This window comes from Bemisia tabaci, chromosome 1 (assembly GCF_918797505.1).
Source record: "Bemisia tabaci chromosome 1, PGI_BMITA_v3".
Taxonomy (NCBI): domain Eukaryota; kingdom Metazoa; phylum Arthropoda; class Insecta; order Hemiptera; family Aleyrodidae; genus Bemisia; species Bemisia tabaci.
The window spans coordinates 53,241,647-53,268,028 of NC_092793.1; the positions used below are offsets into that span (position 1 = coordinate 53,241,647).

General features: G+C 40.3%; 1 protein-coding gene across 1 annotated transcript in view; it reads right to left on the bottom strand.

Moving 5' to 3' along the window:
- sha (shavenoid) overlaps window positions 1-26,382 on the bottom strand; it is a 146,048-nt gene that overhangs the window by 80,566 nt on the left and 39,100 nt on the right. The window contains exon 3 of the mRNA XM_019062608.2: window positions 5,645-5,717. The gene's annotated coding sequence lies outside the window, so the exon portion shown is untranslated. The remainder of the gene's footprint in view (window positions 1-5,644; window positions 5,718-26,382) is intronic.

Sequence of the window (26,382 nt, forward strand, 5' to 3'; positions counted from 1 at the left end):
CGCATGCAAACGCACACAGACGAAATCTCAACCAGGTGTTCGTTTTTTTATTTCAATCCTGGGTAATTCCACAGCCAGAGAGTAGCACCTTTTAGAAGTATATATCAACGTGTTTTAATTCTCAAGTCAGATTCGATCCATGTAAAGTAATTCAATTTACTGTAAAGGTAAATCTCTTACGTAAAGCTACCTTTTCATGCCTGAATTTAGCATGAGACATTATAAATACAGCTTGGAGGCGAGGAACGCGATGTTTTGAATATCGAGCAGCGTAATTTGGCCGTGGGATTCCTCGCATGTGGACGGAAGAATGTTCATTATTGCAGCCGTTTTAATCAACGCATGTCGGACGGACGGTGCTAGTTCTTGCTCGACTACGGACTACAGCTAACGTATAATTTATGTGATGAGCACTCATGTGCTAGAAGCCGTGTTGATGTGCTATTCAAATCCTCAACAGAGAGGACTTCAATCCCATTTTCACAATTTGGATAAACAAGATTTTAAAACACCATTCATACGCGACTAATAATCCCCAGGAGTCTGAATGCACATCATTCCATGGATCAGAACGCAGGAGCTATGCACTGTAACTACTATTTTCTCATGAAATTTCAAATGAAATATCATTGATAAACATATAAATATTAAGTTTTTGTTTCTGCAGGTAAGCTTTTATTTTAATATTTAATTACATAGTTCGACTTTAGACATGCAATGAAAATAAAAAAGATGTAAAAACATTTGGGTGCAATCAATTTATTTGTACAAACTTTGCCCCAAATTGAGAAGTCATTATTCAAATTTAAATTAAAATATCAGGAGAAAAACGTTTCCCTGCATATAAACATTAATAACGCATACGCTATTTCTAGAATGAGCTTAAAATATTAGATCCTTACTGCACATTGTCGTCCATAGTTTTTACCACTTTTCAAAATTTCTTTCTATGTAACTTTGTCTTTAGGGATGCAACTCTCACGATGAACCCCTCAGTGGATTCGTATCCCTTGTCGACGGAGGAGTGGACGAGCGGGGTGGGGGTGGATGCGATCGTGGGGTCGGCGACTTGCGGAAACAGCCCCAGAGAAAAGCGAACGTGGCGAAGCTAACGAACAAGGCGTAGCAGGCGAAACAGCGAGCTCGCGGTCCGTAGAGGCTGTTGCAGCAGAGGGTGGAGATCGAACAGAGGAAGACCATGACGACGATGGCGAGAACAAGTGGGAAGAGATCGACCGTCCGGGCTCTCCTGATGAAGCGGACGATCCGTCGGAGCTTGGAGAAGCTCATCACCGTCGATGACAAACCGCGGATGAAGTTGACGATGCGGATGACACGGGCCAACCGAATGAAGCGCACCAGACGGTAGATGTGCGAGAACTTCGGCAAACGGATCACCAGGAACAAAACAACGAAGACGAGGGCTCCCACGTTGCATACGCGGAACATGCGGTGCAGGATGAGGAGATCGCCTTTGGTCGGCGCCACCGCCTCCAGCCAGAGTTTTCCCCCGGCTATTGGACGAGCCAGGAATGTTTGGATCGGTGATAGGTCCAAGGAAATGCTTGATAGAATGTCCGCAGCGGAGTTGAACGGTAATTTTGAAAGCATTTCGAAAATGATCGAAGTATTGAAAAACATGTTTCTTTCTTGACACACCCCCTGTTGATGCTATACCAACACGGTCTATTCAAACCAGAGCTGCGATGCAAAATTAATTCATTTTGCTAGAAAGTGAAATTTTTTATTTACTATTTTTCGACGATGTTTCAAGGGCTGTGTAGTGTGAACGCAACATATAATTATTCGAGGATTCGTTGAAAAATTCAAAATTTGCGAGGATTCTGTTTTTTTTTCTTTGCAAAATTTTGAAACTTTCAACCGTTTTTATGTGTCTCATGGCATGCTGAGTTTATTGCAGAAGTTTAAAAAAACTCATTTCAGAAAGTTTTATAAAACTTTGCATCTCTGGATCAAAGACCCTTCAAGAAACCTCCCTCTACCCTCTTTGTATTGACACAAGTTTCATTCAAAACCACTCTGACGAATAACTTTGTTCCTCTTTTTTTTCTTTCTTTTTTATGGGACTTCGTTCTAAAGGCGGGAGATTCTGAATGGTGAGAGGGAAACGTTTTTATTGTTCTCATTTTTCAGAACGTGCACATCAATGAAAATCTAATTATTCCGAAGCGTCAGTGTGTGAAAAAGTTGACTCAAGCTTGAGTTAATAGCCTCAGTTTTATTGTCGGTATCCTATATAATATCTTCCATTAACCCGCGTTTTTTAGCCCCTGCTTTATCAATATTTTCTTTTATTTTTATAGTGTGTACACGGATTTGTAACATCAGAATGTTATATCTGCAGTTGAATTTATTTTTATAACAAAATTTTTCATTTGTGACAACTCTAGTGGCTTTGACTTTTAATCAAAAATTTTATCAACGCGTTATTTTAACGCGATTCTTCGGATCCCTCAACGGACGGTGTGCCGTAAGCTTCATTGGCGATTCTTGCAAGTTGGCAACGATGTTATTTCTGCATTTAAATTAATGTCAAAAAATCGATATTTTAAATGATTTTTAATGACTGGAAAACAGTATTGCCAACCTGTTAGGATCGCCACAGATATGGTTAAATTCAGGACAAGGATCCCTTTATAGCGCATGAGGTTTATACGTCACAGGGTACTAGATGCGAGGTAAGTGTAGGAAGTCATATTTCACTTTGAATATCATATGTTTCGTTAATAAGTGCCAAATCGTTACCATGGTTAAACAAACTCCAATGAAATCGTCACTTACAGCTCCACACCCAGAATTCCATGAATACTCGAATAGTCCACAAAGCTAAGCTCGTCTTTCAAAAACTTAATTGAGGTAAAAAAGAGTGTACTTTCACTTCAAAAGCACAGTTATGTACAGTCCGCACGGTATGTTTCCAGTTTAAAAGAAAGATATACACACTATCAAATGTTGCTTTTTTGTTCACTTAACCACATTTTCTAATTACTTTATCTCACAAAGTGAAAAAATATTGCAAATTAAAATACTCAGTGTAAAAGTTATTAGATTAGTTTTAGACAGCAAACTGGCACATCTCTGAGGAAATGAGAAAAGCGATAGTGCCTTCAATTTTGAACATACAACACGCCCATCCACGGAACACGAATAGTTGCATCTAGGTATGCCACAAGCAACTCACAATCCGTGTAGAACTGCATTATCGTAGATCAGGATAATCACCGACTTGTTTCGGTCATATAGTAAAAGACTTAAGTGCCAGAAATTATAATTCGACAAAAAAAAAGTAAAGAACTTTTAATCGACCAGCTCTGCATTTCAGAGTTCTAAAATATTACAACGTCGGATTAATGCATCACATCACTATACGGCCTATGATTTAAAACGAGCTAAATATTACAGTTTCTAATATTTTTCACTTGTTCTCATTTCCGGCGTTGAAGTCATTTAAGAATTGATTCAATTATTGGCCTTAGATACTCTGGCCTTGTGTCACTAACTGTCAATACTCTCCTTATATAGGTAAGTACTCAGTTATCTGAGTGCTACAAGTGACCGGTCCCATGCATTCATATTTTAAGAAGTGAGAAAAGCGAAAGTGCCTTCAATTTTTGAACATGCAACACGCACATCCGTAGAACACGAATAGTTGCATCAAGGCGCTACAGTCAACTCTGTCAAGTCTTCGTTAAGCGGAAACACTCTCAATGTTTTAAATTGCAACACGCACATCCAAGATACTAAAAACATAGGCAAATTTAAAAAAAAAAAAAAAAAAAAAAAAAAAAAAAAAAAAAAAAAAAAAAAAAAAAAAACTCGTAACTTTGTATTAAAAACTTTTGAGAAAACTAAAAAAAATAAGTTGTAAAATGTATTCCCATAACCTGCATATCGTTTTGATACTGCAAGTCTCGGCCAAAATCTCGCGAGTAACTCGTCAGAATTCGGTCAGTGAGGAACATTCTTCGATTAGCATGGATTGCATTCAAAATTAATGACCGGCCCGGGTTGGCTTGGTTTTCAGCTTTTTTACCGGCCAGCCCACAGACTGGCTGCCTAGCTCACGATACGGACAGAAACATCGGCCACCTCACGGGCTGGGCAACGGGGTTGACCTGTCCACGGGCGAGACAAAAAAGTTGCCCACAGACTTTGGATTGGGCGATCTCGCCAACGGGGTGCGAACCAATAAAAACCTGATCGAATTCGAGAAACTTACACGCATTCAACCCCCTTATTTTCCCAAATTTTTCGTCTGAAAATTGGTAATCCAGTCCTTGTACGACAGCCCAAGCAGTTCTACAGCTATATTTTTTCCCAAACGAACTCAACTCGGGTACGTACGATGTTGAAAACAGTCATCGATTACGGTACACGTAGAGAGATTGCAAGATTCCCTCCCCTCTCAATTATTCTAACCTTGCACGCATTCAACCCCGTTATTTACCCAAATTTCTCGTCTGAAAATTGGTAATCAAGTCCTATACGACAACCCAAGCAGTTCTACAGCTATATTTTTCCCACGCGAACTCCACTCGGGTATGATCTCGAAGACAGTCATCGATTCCGTTAATGTAGAAAGATTGCAAGATCCCCTCCCCTCTCCCGCCGAAACATGCCCCTTCCTCTCCGTAACTGGAGAAAATACGGTATGCTGTCCATAAGCGTAAGCCTCTTACCGTACATCATCTTTCTGATCTAGTGGCTCTGATCGCTTATCCTTGGGCAAGGGCAAGGGCAGAACTAGTCACGTGAGAGTCCTCGCGGCTATTTCACACGCACGGGGCCGGGGTTCAGTGCACGATGACGCGTACGCAGCCGTTGTCCCGTTGAATGTTCTGTTGTCACTGTCTACGCTTGCGGTCGGCCGGTGTCGGTGTCGGTGTGCGAGCGGCCTTGACAAGTGCAGGTTTCGGGCCGATCCGATCCTAACCTAATGGAAGTTGCCCTGCTTCGGAGTCGGCGCAGTTGCTGAACGGGGCTCGGGAGAGATGCAAGGAGATCTCCGATACATACATTAGAAACCGCACGCTACGTGGAATTAGTATGCAAGGAAGGTTCCAACTAATGATGCTCTCCGCTCTTCTTTTTGCCTTTGATGGAAATCGCTCCGAGATACGTTGATGTCGGATTTGTGAAAAAAAAGGCGGGTCCGAGGGGGTTCGATCAATCAAGGATCATTGTCGCGTTCACCCGGTCTAGTCTGACGTCAGTCGATATTACATTACTGCCGTGCTAAGAAAGAACGCCGTAAGGACATTCGAGAGTCCCCAATTTTTTTTTTTTTTTTTTTTTTTTTTTTTTTTTTTTATAAAATGCTTATTTTTGAGGAAAGTTATGAACATTTTTCCTTTGAATTTTCAGAATCTTTCGATAAAATTGCAAACAAAATTACCTGAAGAAATGTGAGGAAAATATTCATAAGTTTACCAAGGAATTCATGTTTTATCAAAGGAAATTTGGCAACTCCCGAAGGTTCATACGGCGTTTTTTCTTAGCACAGCAAACTTTGGAGCAACCTAAAGAGTTCTTAATCTGCAGGAAAAGTTACCTGTTTATGGCTTCTTAACGCAAATTTTTACCTTACAAATCAAAATTTGAAAAAATTAAAAAGACATCTTACCTCCCTGTGTTTTAGAACCGCATCGATTGGACCTCCTCTCCTCCTGAGTTAAGTCATGATACATTCCTCAGCCCTAAAACAAAAGAAAGAATTCCACTAATGAAATCACTTAGGGATACATTTACGCACGGTGAAACGGCACTATGGCGCGTCGTGAATCTTAAAAATAGACCGCTCGATTCCTGTGCGGTTTTATGCAAAACAGTTGACTTTTTCATCACGGTTGGGTCAGTTATCGAAGCGAAATAATTAACGCCTTGCTTGCATCATAGAACTAGTAAAACCTGCTGAATGCATCTGAAGCTCGCAGAAAACATGAATGCCTTGATGCACTTGTTTCATGAGTGTATCTTCAATTATTTAGCATCGACTTGATGTGATCCTCAAGGACCTTCGTCGTTGCTATATGCTATGAAAAATTCATGTAAAGTTACCAATTTAATAAATACTGATGACAGGCTTATTATTGCAATGATCATTCTATGTAATTATTTTAACCGGCACATATTTAACGGCACAAACAGTTGGATTCCTATGAAATTTTAAGGAATTTGCTTTTTGCAATGCAGAAAATTATTCATTGAAATTTGCACAAAATCCGCACAACCGTACAGGGCCGGATTTAGGGGGAGGCCACATGGGCCGTGGCCCATGGCGGCAAATTTAGAGGGCGGCAAATTATGCATTCTTTTTAAATGTAGGTATAAAAAACAATTACAGACGAGAAAAGGCGACAAAATCTTTCATTTCCTGAGAGTAAAGAAATTTCTAATTTTGTCATTTTGCATTTTGATATAAGAGATAGCACCTTTAATTAGTCGAGATATGAAAGAAACCAAACACGCAATTTGGCCCGGAGCGGCGCGGCGCGCACAGTGCAGTGTCCTTATGGCGCGTAGGGACAAAAATCATAGCTCGCAGACAAAAGCACATAGAGATGTGAAATTTGGTATGAGAGGTCTTGAACATATAGACTATCGTTAGATGAGGTCAAATTTTGTTAATGACACTTTGGAGCGGGAGGAGGGGGGCGGGAGTACTGATACTTGAAGGCGAGTGTTTGGGCGGTAGAGACCGAACTCATAGCTCAAAGACAGAAAGACATAGAAAAGTGAAATTTGATATGATACCTCCTATACATATGTGCTATTGTCGGATGGGGTCAAAATTTCATAATGACACTTGTGGCGGGGTGAGGGGGGGGGGGGGGCGGAAGCAGTGATACTTGAAGACGTGCGTTTGGGCGGTAGGGACAAACATTTTAGTCCGAAGTCGGTAGCACATACAGAAGTGAAATTTGGGTGCGACCTCTTCTACCGATAGGCCATCGTTAGATGAGGTCAAATTTTTTAAATGACACTTCCGGCGGGGAGGGTGGAGCGGTCGCAAAGTTACTAAATAGTGAGCGTTCGAGTGGTAGGAACTGAACTCATAGCTCAAAGACGGATGGACATAGAGAAGGAAAATTTGACATGAGACCTCCTATTCATATAGTCTATCATTAGATAGGATTACATTCTTAAAGCAGCACCTGGAGAGGGGGGAGGGCTGTAACAATTATAGAGAGATCGATTCTGGTCGGAAAAAGACGGTCATGGCACTCATGGCACATTCCTCATGATTTGATCTGAAATTACTGGTTAACAACAGGCCCTGTAACGTTACCCAGATTAAACCTTTTTAACACGTATTATAATTTTTTTTTAAAATTTTTGTGTGAGAAAAAAGTAGCAAAAACAAAAAGTGGGGTAAAAAACTGTGATTATCCGAGGGAAAATCGGCTATTCCGAAAAACTAGAGAACGATGCGGAAAGACGGATAGAATTTCCGGGGCGAGGGGGGGGGGGGGGTATGTATTAGAGTATTGTATAGAATGAACATAATGTCTAATAACCACATGTGTATGTAAATTTTTTTTTCTTTATCGGAAAGGAATCATAAAGTTAGGTTGAACAGGGGCGAATATGCAGTTCAACGAGTATACCCAATTCCCGACTTGAGATCACAAAAACCGACGATTCCGTCGATTTGGGGCAGTTTGTGGTTTAAAACTAAACATGTTCTGAATCTGGAAGGTATTCTGAACAACGTATCAAAAAATTGCGTTGATATATTTTGATATATTTTTTAAATCTATGTTTAAAGACATGATCATAAGCCAATATGCCGCTCAGTGCGCGCCTGAGCCCTGACTTGAGGTCACAAAAATGACGATTCCGTCGATTTGGGGACTTTGAGGCTTAAAACTAAACATATTCTGAATCTGGAAGGTATTCTGAACAACATACCAAAAAGTTGCGTTGATATATTTTGATATATTTTTTAAATCTATGTTTAAAGACAAGATCATAAGCCAATATGCCGCTCAGTGCGCGCCTGAGCCCTGACTTGAGGTCACAAAAATGACGATTCCGTCGATTTGGGGGACTTTGGGGCTTAAAACTAAACATATTCTGAATCTGGAAGGTATTCTGAACAACGTATCAAAAAATTGCGTTGATATATTTTGATATATTTTTTAAATCTATGTTTAAAGACAAGATCATAAGCCAATATGCCGCTCAGTGCGCGCCTGAGCCCTGACTTGAGGACACAAAAATGACGATTCCGTCGATTTGGGGGACTTTGGGGCTTAAAACTAAACATATTCTGAATCTGGAAGGTATTCTGAACAACGTATCAAAAAATTGCGTTGATATATTTGATATATTTTTTAAATCTTTGTTAAAGACAAGATCATAAGCCAATATGCCGCTCCGTGCGCGCCTAAGCCCTGACTTGAGGTCACAAAAATGACGATTCCGTCGATTTGGGGGACTTTGGGGCTTAAAACTAAACATATTCTGAATCTGGAATGTATTCTGAACAACATATCAAAAAATTGCGTTGATATATTTTGATATATTTTTTTAATCTCTGTTTAAAGATATCATCACATCTCATTTATCGATTACGTAGTTGATTTCTGACATGAACGGACGGACACCATAATTGTCGTTAAATTTGAGGTCCAATTGAGAAGAAATCAAATAGATTATGGATTTGAAACATCATTCTAACAACTTATCAAAATACACGGCTGAACTCATGCATGTACACTGGCTCTCTTTGGTTTCACGTATGGCTGTTATAAAAACAAGCCAATATGCCGCTCAGTGCGCGCCTAAAGCCTTGACTTGAAGTCACAAAAATGACGATTCCGTTGATTTAGGGGTCTTTAGGGCTAAAAACTAAATATATTCTGAATCTGGAAGGTATTCTGAACAACATATCAAAAAATTGCGTTGATATATTTTGATATATTTTTTTAATCTACATTTGAAGTTGCGTAAATAGAATAAATCGAATTTTTGGCATCATCAACGGAAGACCGGACTGAGAGGCCCTTAATTTAAGAATTTAAAATGATCAACATAGTTTTTGTATCGACGAACATACCTTATACCTAAATATTCTACCTTGTTCCGTTCTGAGTAGAGTAATTTCAGTTATCACCCGTCTTAACACAGGATGCCCGCTGCTGGATCTCTGCTAATTGTGCATCCGCGCAGGTTCCGTGATTTCCCCTCCCCCTCCCTCCCCTTCCGTAGCGTTTTCGTGTCAAGAAACTACGAATTTTTTCTTCCCATCCATCCATTTCTTCAATCCAGCGGTTATTTTTATTATCCGACAAAGTCGAATTTTCGATTTTTGTCCATGGGACACTGCACTGTGCGGCGTAGAGAGCAATGATGACGAGGACTTGAGATGATAAGGAAAAGCCCTCGACTCGGCGGTCGGCATATAACACACATTAGCACCTACAAGACTGCACGAATACTTCACGCGTGGCGTCAAACGCAACGCTATCAGAGGCGGTCGACGTGTAACGCATAGCGCCTACAAGACTGCATGAATACTTCACGCATTGCGTCAAACGTGCGTTCAGCAGCGGTCGCGTCGGCGTGAAACGCATATCGCCCGCAAGACTGTAGGAATACTTCACGCATTGCGCCAAACACAGTACCTACGATTAGCGCGGCGCGGTGCACGGCGGTGGAAGTTAAAATTATTAAACCACATTTATGGTTGTTCTTTCTTAATTTTTTCGTTCAATACTTATAAATGGAGGGCTTTGTCCACACAGAGATATGTTTACGGAACTTTACTTTCGTGCAAAGTTCCGTGAATTTTTGCTAATAGTTTTGACAGGGCTTTCGCAAAAAATGTGTCCAACACGAGTCAACGCGGCTTATGCACCCCTCTTCTTCCGGCACGTTCACTTGATAGTTTTTGTTGATGTTTCAAAACGAATGAGGAGGGGGCGGCAAAATACAGGCGGCCCATGGGCGGCAAGTAGGTAAATCCGGCCCTACCGTATTCATTTAAAAATTAAATTGCCCACTTAAATTTGACAGTAGCAGATATAGTTTGGTTTCACTGGAAAAAAACACATTGGATCTAGAGTCCAGACTCTCAAAAACATCGACAAGAAAAAGTACTCTTGATTCAATCAGAATCTAGCTTAAATCAAGAACTAAGCCTCTTAATTTAAGCGGATTTCGTTTTGATTCAAGCAAAAATTCGATTGAATCAAGAGTATTTCTTCTTGTCAATGTTTTCAAGAGTCGGACTCTAGATCCAATATCTATTTTTTCAGTGTTTTTTTCTATTTAACGCGGTCCACGTGTAAAAATATGAGAAATCTTGATCACTACCTTGAATTTTAGGAGATCATAGACTTTAAGTAGAGAGATACCAAGCGACCCTTTACGATCTCACTAAACCAAAATCGCGGGGCTCGAGGCTTTTCCTCCTTGTCTATAGCCAGTCACCTTATTACAGAGACTTCCCTCTCTCAAGAAGGTCCGCTTGATTACTCCGGTAAATTTAATATCCAATTGGACGTATTTCTGCCAAACGGAACTATGTGCACTATGACGTGAGCTCTGTTATGCACATACTCTTATGGGTGTCAGCGTTCACACCTTAATGCACATAGTTTCGTTTGATAGTAATACATCCAATTGAGAAATGCAGGTAGAAGCATCGTGACTCCTGGCGGAAGGCACGAGCAAACGCTGCATCGGAAACTATCCAGGACGCGGTGCCCGTCTGACGTCACTCTGGATCCAGATAGAGTTTTACGACTCGAGGAGGTCTTTATTCCCAATTCATGACAGGGGATCCGGAGTGGCCTCTTAATCTGATACACATATTATGGCCGGATTAAAAAGTAATAAGCCCATCATGTCGGATCTCCCTGCTCAACAGTTCTCTTCTACTCGGTGCAGGTCTATTCATCGTTACCGAATGAGCAGCACTGGTGCCATATCGGAGGATATTTGTGCAGGATTTCTTTAAGGGTGTAAACCTAAATCTTACTCTGTAATATAAAAGCATGAGAGTAACGCGTGACCCATGAGGCTTACATAAAATAGTAGTAAAAGTAGTAACGCAGTAGTATAGTAGCTCCAGCCGAAGACATACCTGATGAGGGTGATTCCGGCGTGTTTCGAGATACATGTACATAATTGTGTACACCTATGTGACTTAAGTAATAATGATTTAATAGTAATAGATTTAGATAGATTTAGAAGTAATAATAATAGATTTAACCGAATCAACGATCACGCACCCTTTCTGACACAAGAAAAGCTTCTTTTACGTGGACATTTTCGATCAAAAGGAACTATTTCTACGTGGGCCCTGTCCTGTATGAATTTTTATAGATCTCATGGCGCAGGTCACAGCTGAGACCATTTCTTTTGATTTAAATACGACCAATTATCTGACATAGGAAGGCGCGGCATACTAAGATGATGCCGCGGTCCACGTGCCAGTCTTCAGTCAACAATCCATCGCAAATTGCGACAATGCACCTCGAATTTTTTGCATCGGCAACTAAGGCTCTACTTTTATTTGTTTGCCGATGTTTAATGTCTCGTTTAACGATAAAATTATTAGAAAAACCTCCAGTTCTCCGCCCCTCCCCCTCCCCTGTTCATGGTTTTGAAGCCTCGGCGGAGATAACCAACCTCTCGGACTCAGCCCTGCAAAATTAAGACCGGACCTTAGCAAGCCATAAATATTTTATGGCCATTTAAAGCCGAGAGGATCGTAATTCGTGATGTATGACATTTTATTATTGTGGATCCCTTGTCCAAGCTGCGCTGACCAACAAAGATTGTCGTTTGAAACAAGTTGTTTCGATCGAGTCAGACAAGTGCCTTTTCGTGTCAGATCGCCCAAAAAGTTTCAAATTTCACACAGTGTATTTCAGTTAGAAAAATGAATGTATTTTACCGTCAATCTGTCGGTGGGGCCCTATTAGGAGGTTTAACACAGGTGGCTATTTATACCTATATAAAAATCCTACCATAAAACTGAGCCACGAATGTATACAATGCATAAATCCGCACTAATTTCAATTCTCTCAAAGCGTTTTGAATAGATTTCTGACGTTTCAGCTAATTTTTATTTTGGTTATTTCGAGAGTTTAATACTGTACTGCCGCGCAGATTTGTCAATTTTTATGACTTTTTAGGGTCGTTTTATTATTTTATGTTGAATAAAGCAGGAAATTCGATTTACACTTTAAACGACTTTTGGATACTGACGGGATACATCGATAAAAAAAAATTCAAAAGGTACTAAGGAGGTGAAAAGCGGCCTAGCAAGAAAGATTGTTGCTCTCGTGAAGTATATCTAAAATCCATGTCAAGTTTTTTCCCGAGTAAGCTTTCAAAGCTCTGCCCTCGACTCTTACGAATATGGGATCTAGCCGACGTTCAATTCGGACTTTTCACTCCACCCTGAATAAGTCACGTTACGATGATAAAAATTGATTTTCGCGCGTTTTCCCGCAAAATATCAAACCTTTCCGCGGCCCTCGTAGAAACAAAAAACTTAAATACTAACTAACCATAATTAACTCTAAAGATTTATCTATTTTTGTCATTTAAAAAAAAACTAATTATCATAGCATCTTGAAACTTTCAATGGATGGAACTTTCGGTGAATGTTAAACAACGTGTCAAGCATTTTGTTTGGCAAAGATACCAAAGTTTGGCTCATTACGTCACCCGAAGCTCATCATCCACCTAGTGGGTATGATTACTGTTGCTCCCTTCTAATTGTCCATAAGGAAGTGTTAGATCCCCGAAAATAAAAGTTTCCACCCAGAGACAAGAGACCCTCCACTGGCCTCCTAGCGACAGGTGGAAGATTTTACTTTCGGGAATTCAACAGTTCCTTATGGACAATTATTAGGGAGCATCAGTCATCACCCTAATTTCGGGTATTGACCTACCTACATGTCGATGATGAGCTCCGGGTGACGTCATGAGCCAAACAAGTTTCACAAACTTCGGCCATTTTCGACTTGTTTGCAAAACGAAACTGCCAACACGTTGTTAAACATCAACCTTGTAGGTAAGTAAACAGTAGAATGCTGAAGTCCCGAAAGTAAAGTCTCTTGTCTCTGTTTCCACCTGTCGCCTAGAGGCCAGAGGAGGGTCCTTTGTCTCTTGGCCAACTTTCTCGGTATGAAGGAACTCCATATTCGCAACCTCTGATCCTTGGGTCAAATGGGGGCGTTTCCGTGGCACGGGGATTTTTTATGTCTGAGTATACCGTGTGACTGAGAGCACTGGAACGCTCACTTTTAACACCGGCGCACAGTAGATCGAGTCAATGGAGAGGCCGGACAAAATTTGAGGATTTTAAAAGCTCATAACTCCGCGTTTATACAATTTTGAGGTCTTGAAAATGGACCCATTTGTTATCTCATAAAATTTTCCTCGAGAATCACCCCTCAAAGTTTAACATCTGACGAAATGAACATCTAAATTTGCGGTTCTAGTGAAAGAATCCATGTCCGACCTCTCCCATTGATTCGGTCCATTGTGCGGCGCTTCGTGCTTCGCGATGAATCGATTGATCCGCCATTTGAACCAATGGATAGTGATCGAGTATCAGGGTGTTGGCAATAAAAGCCTCAGCAATCGATTCTTTACTATAGCGTCCAACGAGGAAATTCCAATGGGATGATTCACGCTCGCCACTGAGTTATAATAGAGATAGAGGGGAATTATAGGGCGATAACACAATCGAACGGGCATATTGAGGCGACCGCGGGATCCGCGCGGCATTCGATTCGGACATAGTTGAAACCAGGAATCTAGACCAGATGCCTCGAGATTGGAGCCGATGCAACGGCCGGCGCGGTCGCTGCGGCTTGGCCGACGCAGCGAGCCGCAAGCCCGGGGTCCCGCTCGAAGCGGCCCGCGGCGCGGCGCTACGGCTAATATTAGCGGGCCCCAAGGAGGGTTAACTCAAATAACAGTGTATTTCTCTCACAACGTGCAAAGATTATGATTCATTGTGCCGGTGCATCGACACAATACTCAATGCAAAGCAAAGATAATTAATAAGATTTCCCGGCCTCACTGCCGCATTGCACGGCCGAGACCTCTCCGTTGCCAAAATTACACGGAAAACCAACATTCTTCTGATAAAAAATGTGCACACTGAAAAAAAGTTACGGGCTACATAGACATACAGTCCTTTCCGGGCTCAGAGGCCGAAAGTTCCCGGTGCTGGAGCCGTAGCTTCGATTGCTCCCGGTGCAGCGCCCGGAACTTTCGGCATCTGAGCCCGGAACGCGGACGGTATGTCTATACTATAGCCTGTAAGTACGGCTTCCGAGGCCGGAGTTTTTTTTCAGTGAAGTGCTATTCAAACCGATCATACCCACGTTGGGCTAGAGTACCTATATAGGTAGAGTACGGACATAAAATTATTTTCTCAGTTGTGCGGAAAATTAATATGTAACAGCGACGGATGTCACCTTTCGTTAAAATTCCTGTAGTTCATTGGCTGCCGCCTGAAATTACGTTGGTGCAAAGGAGAATTTGCAGGTGTCTGAAATTTGATGGATTCTGTGTTTGAATGGACGCTATACCAAGTGAGCTGAACACGAGGATACCCTTGGTTCATAAACTGATCAGTTGTTGGAGGAGATATGACAAAATGATCTGATCTGCTGAAATACATGCGTTTAAACGGGAAATGCCGCCAGGTGACGCCACTAGGCGACGCATTTTCTCATTTTTAAATCTATTTTCATATGGATTGCATTTTGCAAAAAGGAACCACTAGCATTGCAATGATGCTGATTGTGCAACTTCATCTTTTGCAATGAAATTGCGGAAATCGTGAAAAACTCTGAAAAGATGGTAATTTTTGTCTTAAATTTACAGTTCATAGCGAGTAAAATAGAACTATTAATGGAAAATCGGGTTTTTCCTCCAAGACAAAAGAAGTCGCACAATCTTAGCAACATTGCAATGCTAGTGGTTCCTTTTTGCAAAATGCAATCCATATTATTCCCCTAAGCCGAAAAAAATTATAAAAAATATTGCAAAATCAGCTCTTCAGGCACTTTCAGCTGAAGCAATAAAAAATTTGCGTGCAAATTTTCCAATGGCGTCTAAATTTGAAGTTTAGAAAATTTCGAGCGCGTTCCACCGAAACTTCAGACTCTCGACATTCGTCACTCCAACGGATCGAAACTCACGCTGCTCCGTTGATGATTTTTAGGGCGGTTGGCAACACCCGGAATCGTATAGCTAGGCGAGCACAATGTAGTTATCCCGGTGTACGCTTACAGGATGGGATGGACCGGGCGGACCGGGCCGCTGCTGCCGCGAGGATTGTTCAATGCTCAAATCTTGGCCGATCCGAGATAACGCCTCAGCTTATTTTATTAGTCGTGGAACAGTACTGGGTGCACCCGAGCAGCTCCCCCCCCCCCCCCCCTCCTCCCGACGATACATTAATTAGCTCCCAGGGAACCACGTACCACACATCGTGGTTCCCCCGTCCGTTTTACCTCGCATAGCCGCGAAATCCTGTGAGAAAATGTATCACTTTTAGCAGACGTGTTCTAAAATTAAGGCTTTACTCGCGCGGGAAGAACAGTGGCGGACTTAGGATAAGAGCCATGGTGGGGCATGGTGCCCCTTCTTGAGTCAAATGAAAAAAGTAGGAAGAGAGGAGAAGTACAATTAGCATACACCGAGAAAAATTTTCCAATAAATAATGCCCGGATGAGACTTTTTGTTGAGTCAACCGGAAATATCTTCAAATCGACAGGGCGTCTCTTTGAAATAATAGAAATACCCTTCATTCTATGGAGTGCTTAGAGTGCGCTCATAGAACTGGAAATTCCAAAAATCAAACGACGGCAAAATTTTGGAACTGGTAACCCCCCCCCCCCCCCTGTCATTATCTCGTGTGATATTTTTTCTGTCTCGAGTTATTTAACGTTTTAACTTCATTCTCCGCAATTAAACGTGTAAAATTTGTTTATACCGGAGTACCCCACTTCAAGAAAATGGCGAACTTTTGCAATGTGTAATACTAAAACGCTAAATAGTAAAAAAGTTAGGAACAAGTAAATTAATATTGTGGCACAAAGCATTTTAAAACCGAATCGGATTGTAATTGGGTCACGTGTCCTCCTTTTACTTGATCTATTTACATCTCTGTGAACCAATTGCGCCAATGGGTTTCCTGAGTAAAGTCAAGACTCTTCCCATTTGTTTTGAATAAAGCCTCCAGTTAAGTAGTTTGCAGAATTTATGGAAACGCATTTAAAACAGCAACTGTTAAAGGGCCCTCGGTTTTTAGATGCGTCTGGCTGTGTAGCAGAGGTGATTTAGAGGAAGGTTAGTGCATGGGACTCAGGCCCGTAAATAGCTTTTTACTCGTTTTCTTAAAAGTAATTTCTGAGTACAAGTTACCATTCAAGTTTGAATGAAATGCTGGGCGCAAGGCAGACACTCGCTCTGCCCGCTTCCAGATGAACAAACAAGTCTGCGCAAGCAACATCGTGATGGACTGAAATTGTATTCTATGACTTTCTTCACCACGCAGAATTCAATGAATGTTCTCTCCGTCTGACGAGTTCTACAAAATAAGGAATGCATGGATGGACGTATAGACTTACATAGAAATTCATTTAAGTGTTGAATTTACATCCTCGTACAAACATAACGAAAATGGTGGATTGTCACAGATAAAGTGTAATGTCTAGTATCATCCTCACTTTTAGTTCTAATGCAAAAGCAAACATCAATTCGACTATTTTTTGCACTAAAAAGCTATACTATTTCTAGCTCATCCATAAAAGCTCCTATCTCCATCGAAAAAATGAACGTGTTAGAGGAGGAAAAAGATGGAAGAATAGGAGGAGGGAGAATAACGAAAAGAAGAAGGGAAAAAAGGAATAGGAGGAGGAGGAAGAACGAAAAGGAGGAGGGAAAGGAGAAATAGGAGGAGGAGGAAGAAGGGAAAGGAAAGGAGAGGGGGTGGAGGAGGATGAAGAGGAGGAGGAGAGATAGAAGGAGAGGAGAAGGAAGACAAAATTGATAATAGTTGCATACTTTTATTTCTAGGAGGTTACATTTATATCCAGGAGGCAACACTTTTTCGAAAAACTTACATTCATCTGGATCAATGAACTTTAACTGAACCTATTCCAATGGAAAATGTGTTAATCTATTGGCAGACATCGTCCTATTAATGTCCGCCTTCAATGCCCCACATAGGCAACAAACCTACCGGGAAGCGCAAATAGTTACCTATCTATTCGAAATACGCGCTTTCATTTTGCTCCACATATATACTTTGATTGGACCGATAGACTTTGTGACAGATGAACTTATTGGCAGATGCTTTTCATCTGAGAGTCGCCTTCAATTTCACTGCATAGGCAACAACCCTACCGCGTAGCACCAACAGCTATCGATTCGAAAAACATCCATTCATGTCTTGCTTAATAAGCTTCGATTCAACAGCGTCGTTGGATTTTCATTCGTGATTTGCCAACTGAAGCATATTATGAATAAAATGTTGCCATTTTTTTATTTGAAATAAATCATCAGTCATGCATCAAAGAGAAAACTTATATTCCGAGCTTCAATTTATCATTTATTTTTTCATTTACTGTCTTTTTTCCATTTTCAGTGGATAAGGGATGGGAGTGTAGTGTATTGAAAAATGCAAACAATTGAATCGATTATTGTTTTAAAAAGAAAGGCTTTCCGCCATCGAGTTGTTTTCAAAAATATACTCTTTGCTTTTCAATGCATTAACCCTTAATTTTAGATGACGGCAGACATTGATGAAGCAAAGTTTGCCAACCAAACCGGCAGACCACTCAGCCGATAATACCACCTGACCAAACAGGAAAACGACGTCAGCAGCATGTTCCTCAATAACGCGTAAAAACTTCACACTCAGAATAACGAGTCACTTCATCTCGGGATTTTGCGCAAACACACGTAAGTGTAGGTAATAACAACCGTAGGAACAAGGATGAAAGTCGATTGCCTGGAGCCGACGCCTACCGCCTGTTGGACGCACAGCTCGAAATCGCTAGGTCATGGCTTGTGAGCGTCTGTCCGCCCCCCGCGGACACATCGTCTCGAGCAAAAACCACGTAGACCCAATACGATCCGCGGATATTTACGCGTTTTTGTTGCATCGAAACGGTCAGCGTCCTGCGCTAAACTTCAGTCGGTGGCTGTAAAGCGACCGGTAGCCGGGCTGTCAATGCTGTCGGTGGGAATGCCAGGCTTCGCTCGTACGAGTTCACAGTTCAATGGCACGCTTATTCAATTGACAACCGCGAATTCAACGGCTGCTGCCATCGAATGTAACAAACTTATTTGCGAGGTGTGATGACAAGGAACGAGTTTATCTGACGACTTGTAGAGGTATATAATGTCTCTTTGGTTCAGGAGGAGTTACTATTTACCAAATGCTTGCGATGTTTGTTTATTTTTTATGTTAAATTGTCGGTGGCTGAGGCTGCCAGTAGAACGTCTAAATCTGAATTCTGAGGGTATGGACTTGTCAAAACACGGAGCTCTGAGGGCCAAAAAGGGCAGCAAACCTTCTCACAGGAATGCATTAGAAAAACACCACCGTTAACCTTTACATTCAAATGTTGAACCAAGATGTCTGACAATGTTTACAGACGAGCGTACTTCCGCAAACTGGAGAAAATTTTCACAAAAAAAACAAAGTGAAATACGTACTCCATAATGTTTTAATCAATACCGCTACTCTCGTAGTAATAATGAGTAATGCAGGATTATTTGAGTACATAGGTTGGCTATCCTGTTGGGCCCTAGGCACTCCTTGAGCCGATCAAACCTAGACTTTGAAAAATAAGGGGGTCCGCTCCATCGCTGAATGGTAGAATTCTCTATGAAATGGATTGTAATACAATTTTTACGCTTGACTCCTATTCATAATTAATTTTTACTTTCAAGCAATAACAATGACGGCAACTAAGCACCTCACGGAGAAAATTAAATCGTAGCTCTAACAATGCTCATTTTTAGTCGTGGCGACAATCTTACTTTTTTGGCAAAAATTATTTCGATCCCGGTAACGGCGCCGAACTGTTATTCACAGTATTATTGGACATAGGTAATTAAAACATTCTAAAGAAAAAGATTTTATGGGTATTGTTTTTATCAAGTAAATTTTAAGAAGGTCCTTCCCTCTGATTTTCAATTTACTACTATTCATAGTTTAATTCTTGAAAGATATAGAATTTTCATGCACAAAACGATACAAATTTATGAATGTAATGTTTGAAATCTGTCAAATTAGGACCTATGCAAGATGCCAATATGACATGATTAGTAAAAAGAGCAAAAGTAAAAACCAAATTCCTCACTCTTTTTGCTCATGGTCACACATTTTTATCGTAGGAAAAACTGTGTTTATTTGTTATAATTTTCCATGTTTTGATGAATCCACCCTTAATCATTGAGCGCATTCTATCAGCTTCTCCCGTTAGAACTTCGCATCATCATGGACGGCAGAAAAAAATGAGGAAAAAAATAAATTCTTTGTTGGAGTTATATTTTCTTCATCAAGAGCGGTAGATTTGGCAGCAGCGTGAAGACTGATTGAGAGAAATAAACTGCACTTTCTTCTGAATGAAACATCTTTGGGCGAAGAATCTTTCACGCTTGTTTTCTGAATCAAATGATAAATTATCGCCGGCAAGTTATATGTACATACATACCATCACCCGTGCTGTCACATCGTGCTGAAAATCCTGGCCGTTCAAACGCGTAAGTTGAAGTTTTTTAGCAAGCGTGGCAGCGTCATGATGCTCATCCAATCGGCGGAAAAGCAATCCTCTCTCAAGCTCACAGCAGCTTTTTATCGATTTCCCTTGATCAGATCAGCGGCAAGGATCGTCGACCCATTATCGAACCTTCATCGATAATTCTCTATCATAACAATGCTATTTATCGATCAAGATTATTCAATCAAAATTGGACTGCATTTGGCAATTCGGAACTACAATTTCTGGCTCATCTGCAAAAACACTTATGAGCAAAGGAAAACTATCTGATCCAACCTAGTTGCACCAAAAAATGACAACTTTTAATAACTAGACAACGCCGTTGTATAGGCTGAAGACTTGTGGGCCCATAGGCCACTTGTCTCTAGGATTCTTCCGTTTTCCTCGCCGTGTTAGCCACGCCGCCGCCGAGGTGGTGTTATTTGTGACGCAGTCCTATAAATTTGGATTCAACCGTGAGAAACAGCGAAACGAATTTTTCGGGGGATTATAATATCCGTTTCCGGCACGCAGTATCGCACCGAAATGCAGGGGACTGAGGATGAGGATTAACCGCAAAAGGAGTCTCAATATCTAAGGGCTATTTGGAACTCGGTAAACGAATAAAAAAAAAAAGAAAAATCCGTGCGATATTTAAGACAATCCAGTAAAGAGAGTTACAGATCGAGCTCAGTGCTTTTTTAGTACCATAGTGTAGTGTTGATGAAAGAAGATTGTTGTAGAAGATGAAATTGTTCGATATACAAAAGGACTCAAATCTTTAGGCGCAGCCCGGAATATATTCCCTGGCCAAAAAAAGGGTGAATGAACCGCACTTAGCAATAAGGAACTACTATTTTTGGTGCATCAATGACAGCGCTAAATTGCTGAGAGAATTTTATGGTACATGCATTGTTTCTAAAATGAGCTAGGAATGGGTAATAGTTCGTTATGTTTATGTGTAATACAATCCGAAAAACAATTTCCGTAATCTTTATACCACGTGTGAAGTCCAACTTGACCTATATTTTTATAGAAAACAATCCCTTAGGAAACCCACCTGTTTCAATGGACAATTGTATGCAGCATTGCAAGTGAGGATGACGGCTAAAAAAAAAAAATAGAAAAAAAAGGTTGTTTTGATCGACCATTCAGGGATAGAAGCCCAATTAAATGAAACCCGGGTAGGAAAAATAACGGTCATATTAATAATTGCATCGGAGTGAAAAGGTACAAAGAGGAAGGGAGGAGAAAGGGGGGAAGAGCTCCCTCCCTCCGGAGGGAGGAGTGGAGCACCAAGCTGATCCAGTAAATCGAGATGCTGCGCCTGGATCCGTTGCAGAGATGCAAATTGGATCGTTAGCGCATAACCTGGAGCCGGGTAACTTTTCTCTCGCTTCCACACTTTTTTTGTTTTTTCCTTCTCTTTTTTATTAATTTCGTCGTGATAATTCCCTTTTGCCCGGCACCGACTATCAGATGCAACAGTTTTGCACTTGCAGCGAGTGCATACGTGTTTAAATTGAAATCTCAAGCGTGCTTGCAGGCACTGCCCATCACGATACATTCATTCTGCGTTGCCGCAATCACATGGAATATCCTTCAATTGAAGCGTTCTGCGTTTATCAGCGCCAATATAAACATCAATAATGACTTCAATTTTTTATCAAAAGCGCTGTGAAATCTGGTTGTTAATTATATTAAAAATTGACTCGAGTACTTAAATGCTGCGCTTGCGCGTTATTGGCATTACCCGTCTATAGTACAGTCATCAGACAATAAACATCACACATAAAAATCACTACAAACCTACATAATTTAAAAAACTACATTCATCGACGTGTATACGTGAATCTCACAATTTTTAACATACACTGCTTTTTTACAAACTTTTTTAGCAATCCGATTAAAATATAAAGCAATCATTGGACTGTTCAAAAATTTGACAATTTGAGCATAAAAGGATCGATCGGATTGAAAACATTTTGAAAATAAATGTGAGATCCACGTAATATTTTGTTGAATTATGTAGTATTTGTGCAAGTACGAATATGCCCTCTGACACTGAAGATATAAGTGGAATCCGCAATGCGGAAAATATAAGTAAATAATTTGTTCACAAAAGAAACATCTGAATTTTACTGCGTTTTGGCTGCGAAAATTGAATTTATCACCTATGTAAATATACCTTAAACATGATGACAGAGTTAAAAAAACGGCTCATTTTATGTTGAAATCGGCAGCATCGAATTAATAATTATCACGTGGATGATATCTCACACGTAGATGGAACATAAAGTACGCGATGGTGCATGGTTCTAAGCAGTTTTTTTAAGCGTGTTCAAGATCGAAAATGCTTCTCTGAGAGATGGCAACTTGTAAAGTGGGAAAAGAGAAAGAAAGGTAGAGAGAATTTAATCGAAAAATCGTTCAGTCCGTAGCACTGCTTTGCCGTGCTGAGGAAAAACGCCGTATAAACATTTGAAGGTTGCCAGATTTCTCAGGATTAGAAGTTCATTTTTGAGGAAGATTATGAGTATCATATCTTAAAGTTTCCATCTACTTCAGATCAAATTGGGAATAAAATCCAGTAAAAAATTGGAAGAAAAATACTCACAAGTTTCCCTAAAAAATTGTATTTTATCATGGGAACTTTGGCAGCGCCCTAGGGCTAATATGATATTGTTTTCCCGCAGTGCAGAAGAATAAGCGTGCCGACAAACTCGAGTTGCTTAATTCATGGAGTTATTCGTATTTAAAAATTTGCTCATCTTGAACCACACAACAGAGCGCCATTAGCCAGGATAGAAATATAGCAGGAATCACTGCAGAGACTTTAACGCCGAGGAAGAAAAGTAGGCGCACCGATAAACTCGAGCTGCTTGATGCACGGTGGTATTGTTACTTAAAAATTTGCAGAAAATGTCTCACCCCTCCTCCTTTTGAATTATGTAAGTGTATATGTCACCCACCTCTCCCTTATTTTTGCAAAAAATTATGCTCAAAACCTGAAAAATTGCGGGAAAATTTATATCGGATTTTTTTAATTACGAACTAGGAGGCTTACGTAAGCCTAAAACGAACGCCCTGTCGTCCCCCATGAGATCCCCTCGTCAAGGTTCACCCCACTGTCCCACTTACCTCTGGAAGGGCTACCCTAATATACTTGAACGATCCTAAAATTCTCACCTCGACACTTATCAGTCATCATTTTACGAATTTTATGCTGGGCAAGTCTCCCATCAATCATCACTGGCGTAAAAGTGGTGTTGAGCTCTGACATCATCTTTTGCATCGCCCGTTCTCATTGCTTAGGTTGTTAGTGCAGGGTAATATATTGTCTCTGTTCTTCAGTCTTATTCTTCTGCTAATCATATTTTTGAAGCGACGCACAGTGGATCGAGTCAGTTAGAGAGGTCGGATATGAAATTTTTGACTAAAACTACAAATTTATGGTGTTTATTTCATCCAATTATGAATAATAGGGGTGTTTTTGGAAGGAAATTTAACTAGAAAACCAATGAAACCACTCTCAGAACCTCAAAGTTTTGTATAAACGGAGTTATAAGCGTTTGAAGTTTCCAAATTTTGTCCGACCTCTCCCATTGACTCGATCTACCGTGCGACAGACGAATCTTGACTCGCGTCCCCGTAATATTTTGATTTCCATCAAAAGCCTCATCAAACCTTTCCGTCTCTTATCACATGGTTATAAGTTATATGCACGCAGACTTTTTTGACTTCCTACGAAAACTATTTTCACTGTACCTATCTGTATACATGACATTCCATAACATTCCAAGCATTGATATATAGTTGATAGTCCGGAGACTCTTTCACTGGAAACGAAGAGCTGCACCGAGCGTCAGCAAAATGTCGCTTCTTCCACGTACGAAGCTCTCAGCATTCGATTCTCAGAAAAAGTAGAGAAAGTGAGTCGGAATCTTCCATTGGGATTTTTAATATGACGTTTAAAAGCCGCAAGCTTCGCTCATTAACACTGGTCGCCAGAGTTTGCGCCAGAACTACCACACGTATTTTACGGTAGTAATAGAGTTGATGAAGCTAGATGTGGAAGCTAAGGTTTCGAGTCGCACCCCTCTGAGAACCGACATTTCTTTTCAATACGTTTGTACGTGACGTATCCTCAATTTTTAAAATTGTATTTCAATCATTTTTAGTAGGAACATCTCAAACTTACTCTTAAAAGGACTCAATTTCTTAAAATTTTCCCGGGAAGGCTCATCAGACCCTTCTTTTTGAGCTAAGGAAGTTTTCCCAAATCCCAATTTTAAAGCTGAGAAAGTCCCCCAGGCCCCCTGTGATGAGCTGCCCACCTACCCCCCCCCCCACAAAAATGCCGAGTATTTGCGAAGAAACGCGTATCTTAATTGCAACGTTTTAAAATAATTTATACCGATTAAGTTTTATTCCTTTCAAAGAATGTTAATCAAAATATTTCCTCGCAACTTTATGTGGTTTTTTCATAATGAGAGAAGAAAATTCACAGAAATTTTCATTGGTGCGTTTGTTAGTTCCCCTTTAAAAAATTAAGCATGAGAGCAGGCTTACAACATGCCAATCTAATATACACATTTTTCGACTTTTAGGATTGATATTAAGTGAATAGGCACTACTTTTCAATTAATTAATTTTTTGATAGAAGTCTGTTACACCTTCCCAAAATTAAATAACCATTTGTATATTAACTTCATCTATATAATTTTGCCGGCGACTTTTGGGCTCTCATCAAGATTCAGTTTTTTAGTTCAATAACATTCCTGTCAGAGGTATATATTGCGGAACTGCGAATAATATGGGCTTCATCTAAGGCAGTATCGATGTGTCAAGGTCGCCATTTATAGTGACGGATTTTAGAATTAGTAGCATTGATAATAATTCATTTAAATTTTTTATAATATCCCGGAGATCCTTTACTCAGTTATTTCTATGGAGATTAAGTAATTTCACACGTGTTCGTATACATGCCTTTAACAACAGATCTTTATTACATGTGGTAACTATTATCGATTTATAGTTTTGCTACAAGGAAATCGATAAAATGTTATAAAATATCCAATATCAGATAACTGAATATGCACCATTTGATACAACAACTATGACAATCCTTATATACCTAACAACGCATATTTTTGTTTCTTTAGAAATGTCGCAACTAGGTATGTAGCTCTCTTTTTTAGCTTCACCACACGGAGAGTGAATTACGACATCAACGTAATTTTCTAATCATAATTGATTATGAAAGCTAGAAATAACTAACAATTAATTACGACTTCATCATTTTAGTCTGCGCAGTTCAATCCATATTCTTCTGAGAAAGTTACCGGCAAAGCGACTGGTTTCGATGACTGCTGATTAGGATGAGACTGGTTTTGATGACATTTTGTCGCGCGCATCTATTGATGCTTTGTGGCACTCTGCAGGAAGCAAAATATGTAAATGATTTGTCATTAATTTGACATAAATGCATTATGAGGGTATAGCACTGCATTTTATAAAACTTCCATTCCCGCCACAGGAACGTTGTTCTTTTCAAATAGTAAAGTTCCGCGGTGCCTAAAATGTGTATATCTATATTAGTACCTGTATTGATTCACGGACATTTTGACGCAATGATTTTTTTAAAGGTTTTTGAAAAAAGAACAAAAGAGGTCTCGTGATTCGCACATTTTAACACTTTCCTTACGTCTTCATAAATTTCATATTTAACAATAGCAATGCTGTTAGAGTGGATTTTAGTGCACCGGACTGTCAGAAGTTTGTGGAATGCTGAGACATTTAAATTTCTAAAAACTCTCAAACCAGCGGACATACAGAGTTGATGATGCACTTGTTTCTAAAGCTCAAATTAAATAATGTGAAGCTGCGGACATTTTGGTTCGCACCTAGCAGACTGAATAGAAATGTTGCAGGGAATTCGTCATCGCGATCCTTCACCAACGTGAAGTCGCTTGTTCAGCCTTGATATCCAGCGAAACTCCACGCAAAGTACGACATAACACCGCGGCCACGGAATTTGAATAAAAATACTAGGCCGTTCAAGTAGGGTGAGATCTACGAAATTCCACGTTCGGGACGGTCAAAAATACTTGCCTAGAGTTTCAGTCCCCAGAATGTCTGGTCCGCCGATCTGGATGTGTCATTTCGTCGCTCCTCTAACGTGAGGGCTTATCTGTATTACTACGTGAGCCTTGGGAAACAAAGAGTTATATGGGGAACAGGGCTTACGAGAAAACTGAGATACGCCCTTAACGTCGGAGGAGCGACGATTTCCAGACGCGTGATCGTGACTCCTCGATGAAAAACGGAATTTCAGGTTTCTTTAAGTAAAGCTCAGAGTGTGACGGTCTTCTTGCTATATTTCAATTTTTCTGATTTGATTGAGTATGCTATTTACAGATAGTTTTCCATATTAGGATGAATATCAGATTTCACAGTCCATTTAACTGATAGTAGTTGATTTATTCTAAAATAATGAATACTTCTCTACCTTTTAGTGGCTACTTTGTCATTAAAAACACATTTCTTTTCGGCCGTGAAACTGCAAGAGCGCGTGTCTAGTTTCCGGAGTTTAAAAATA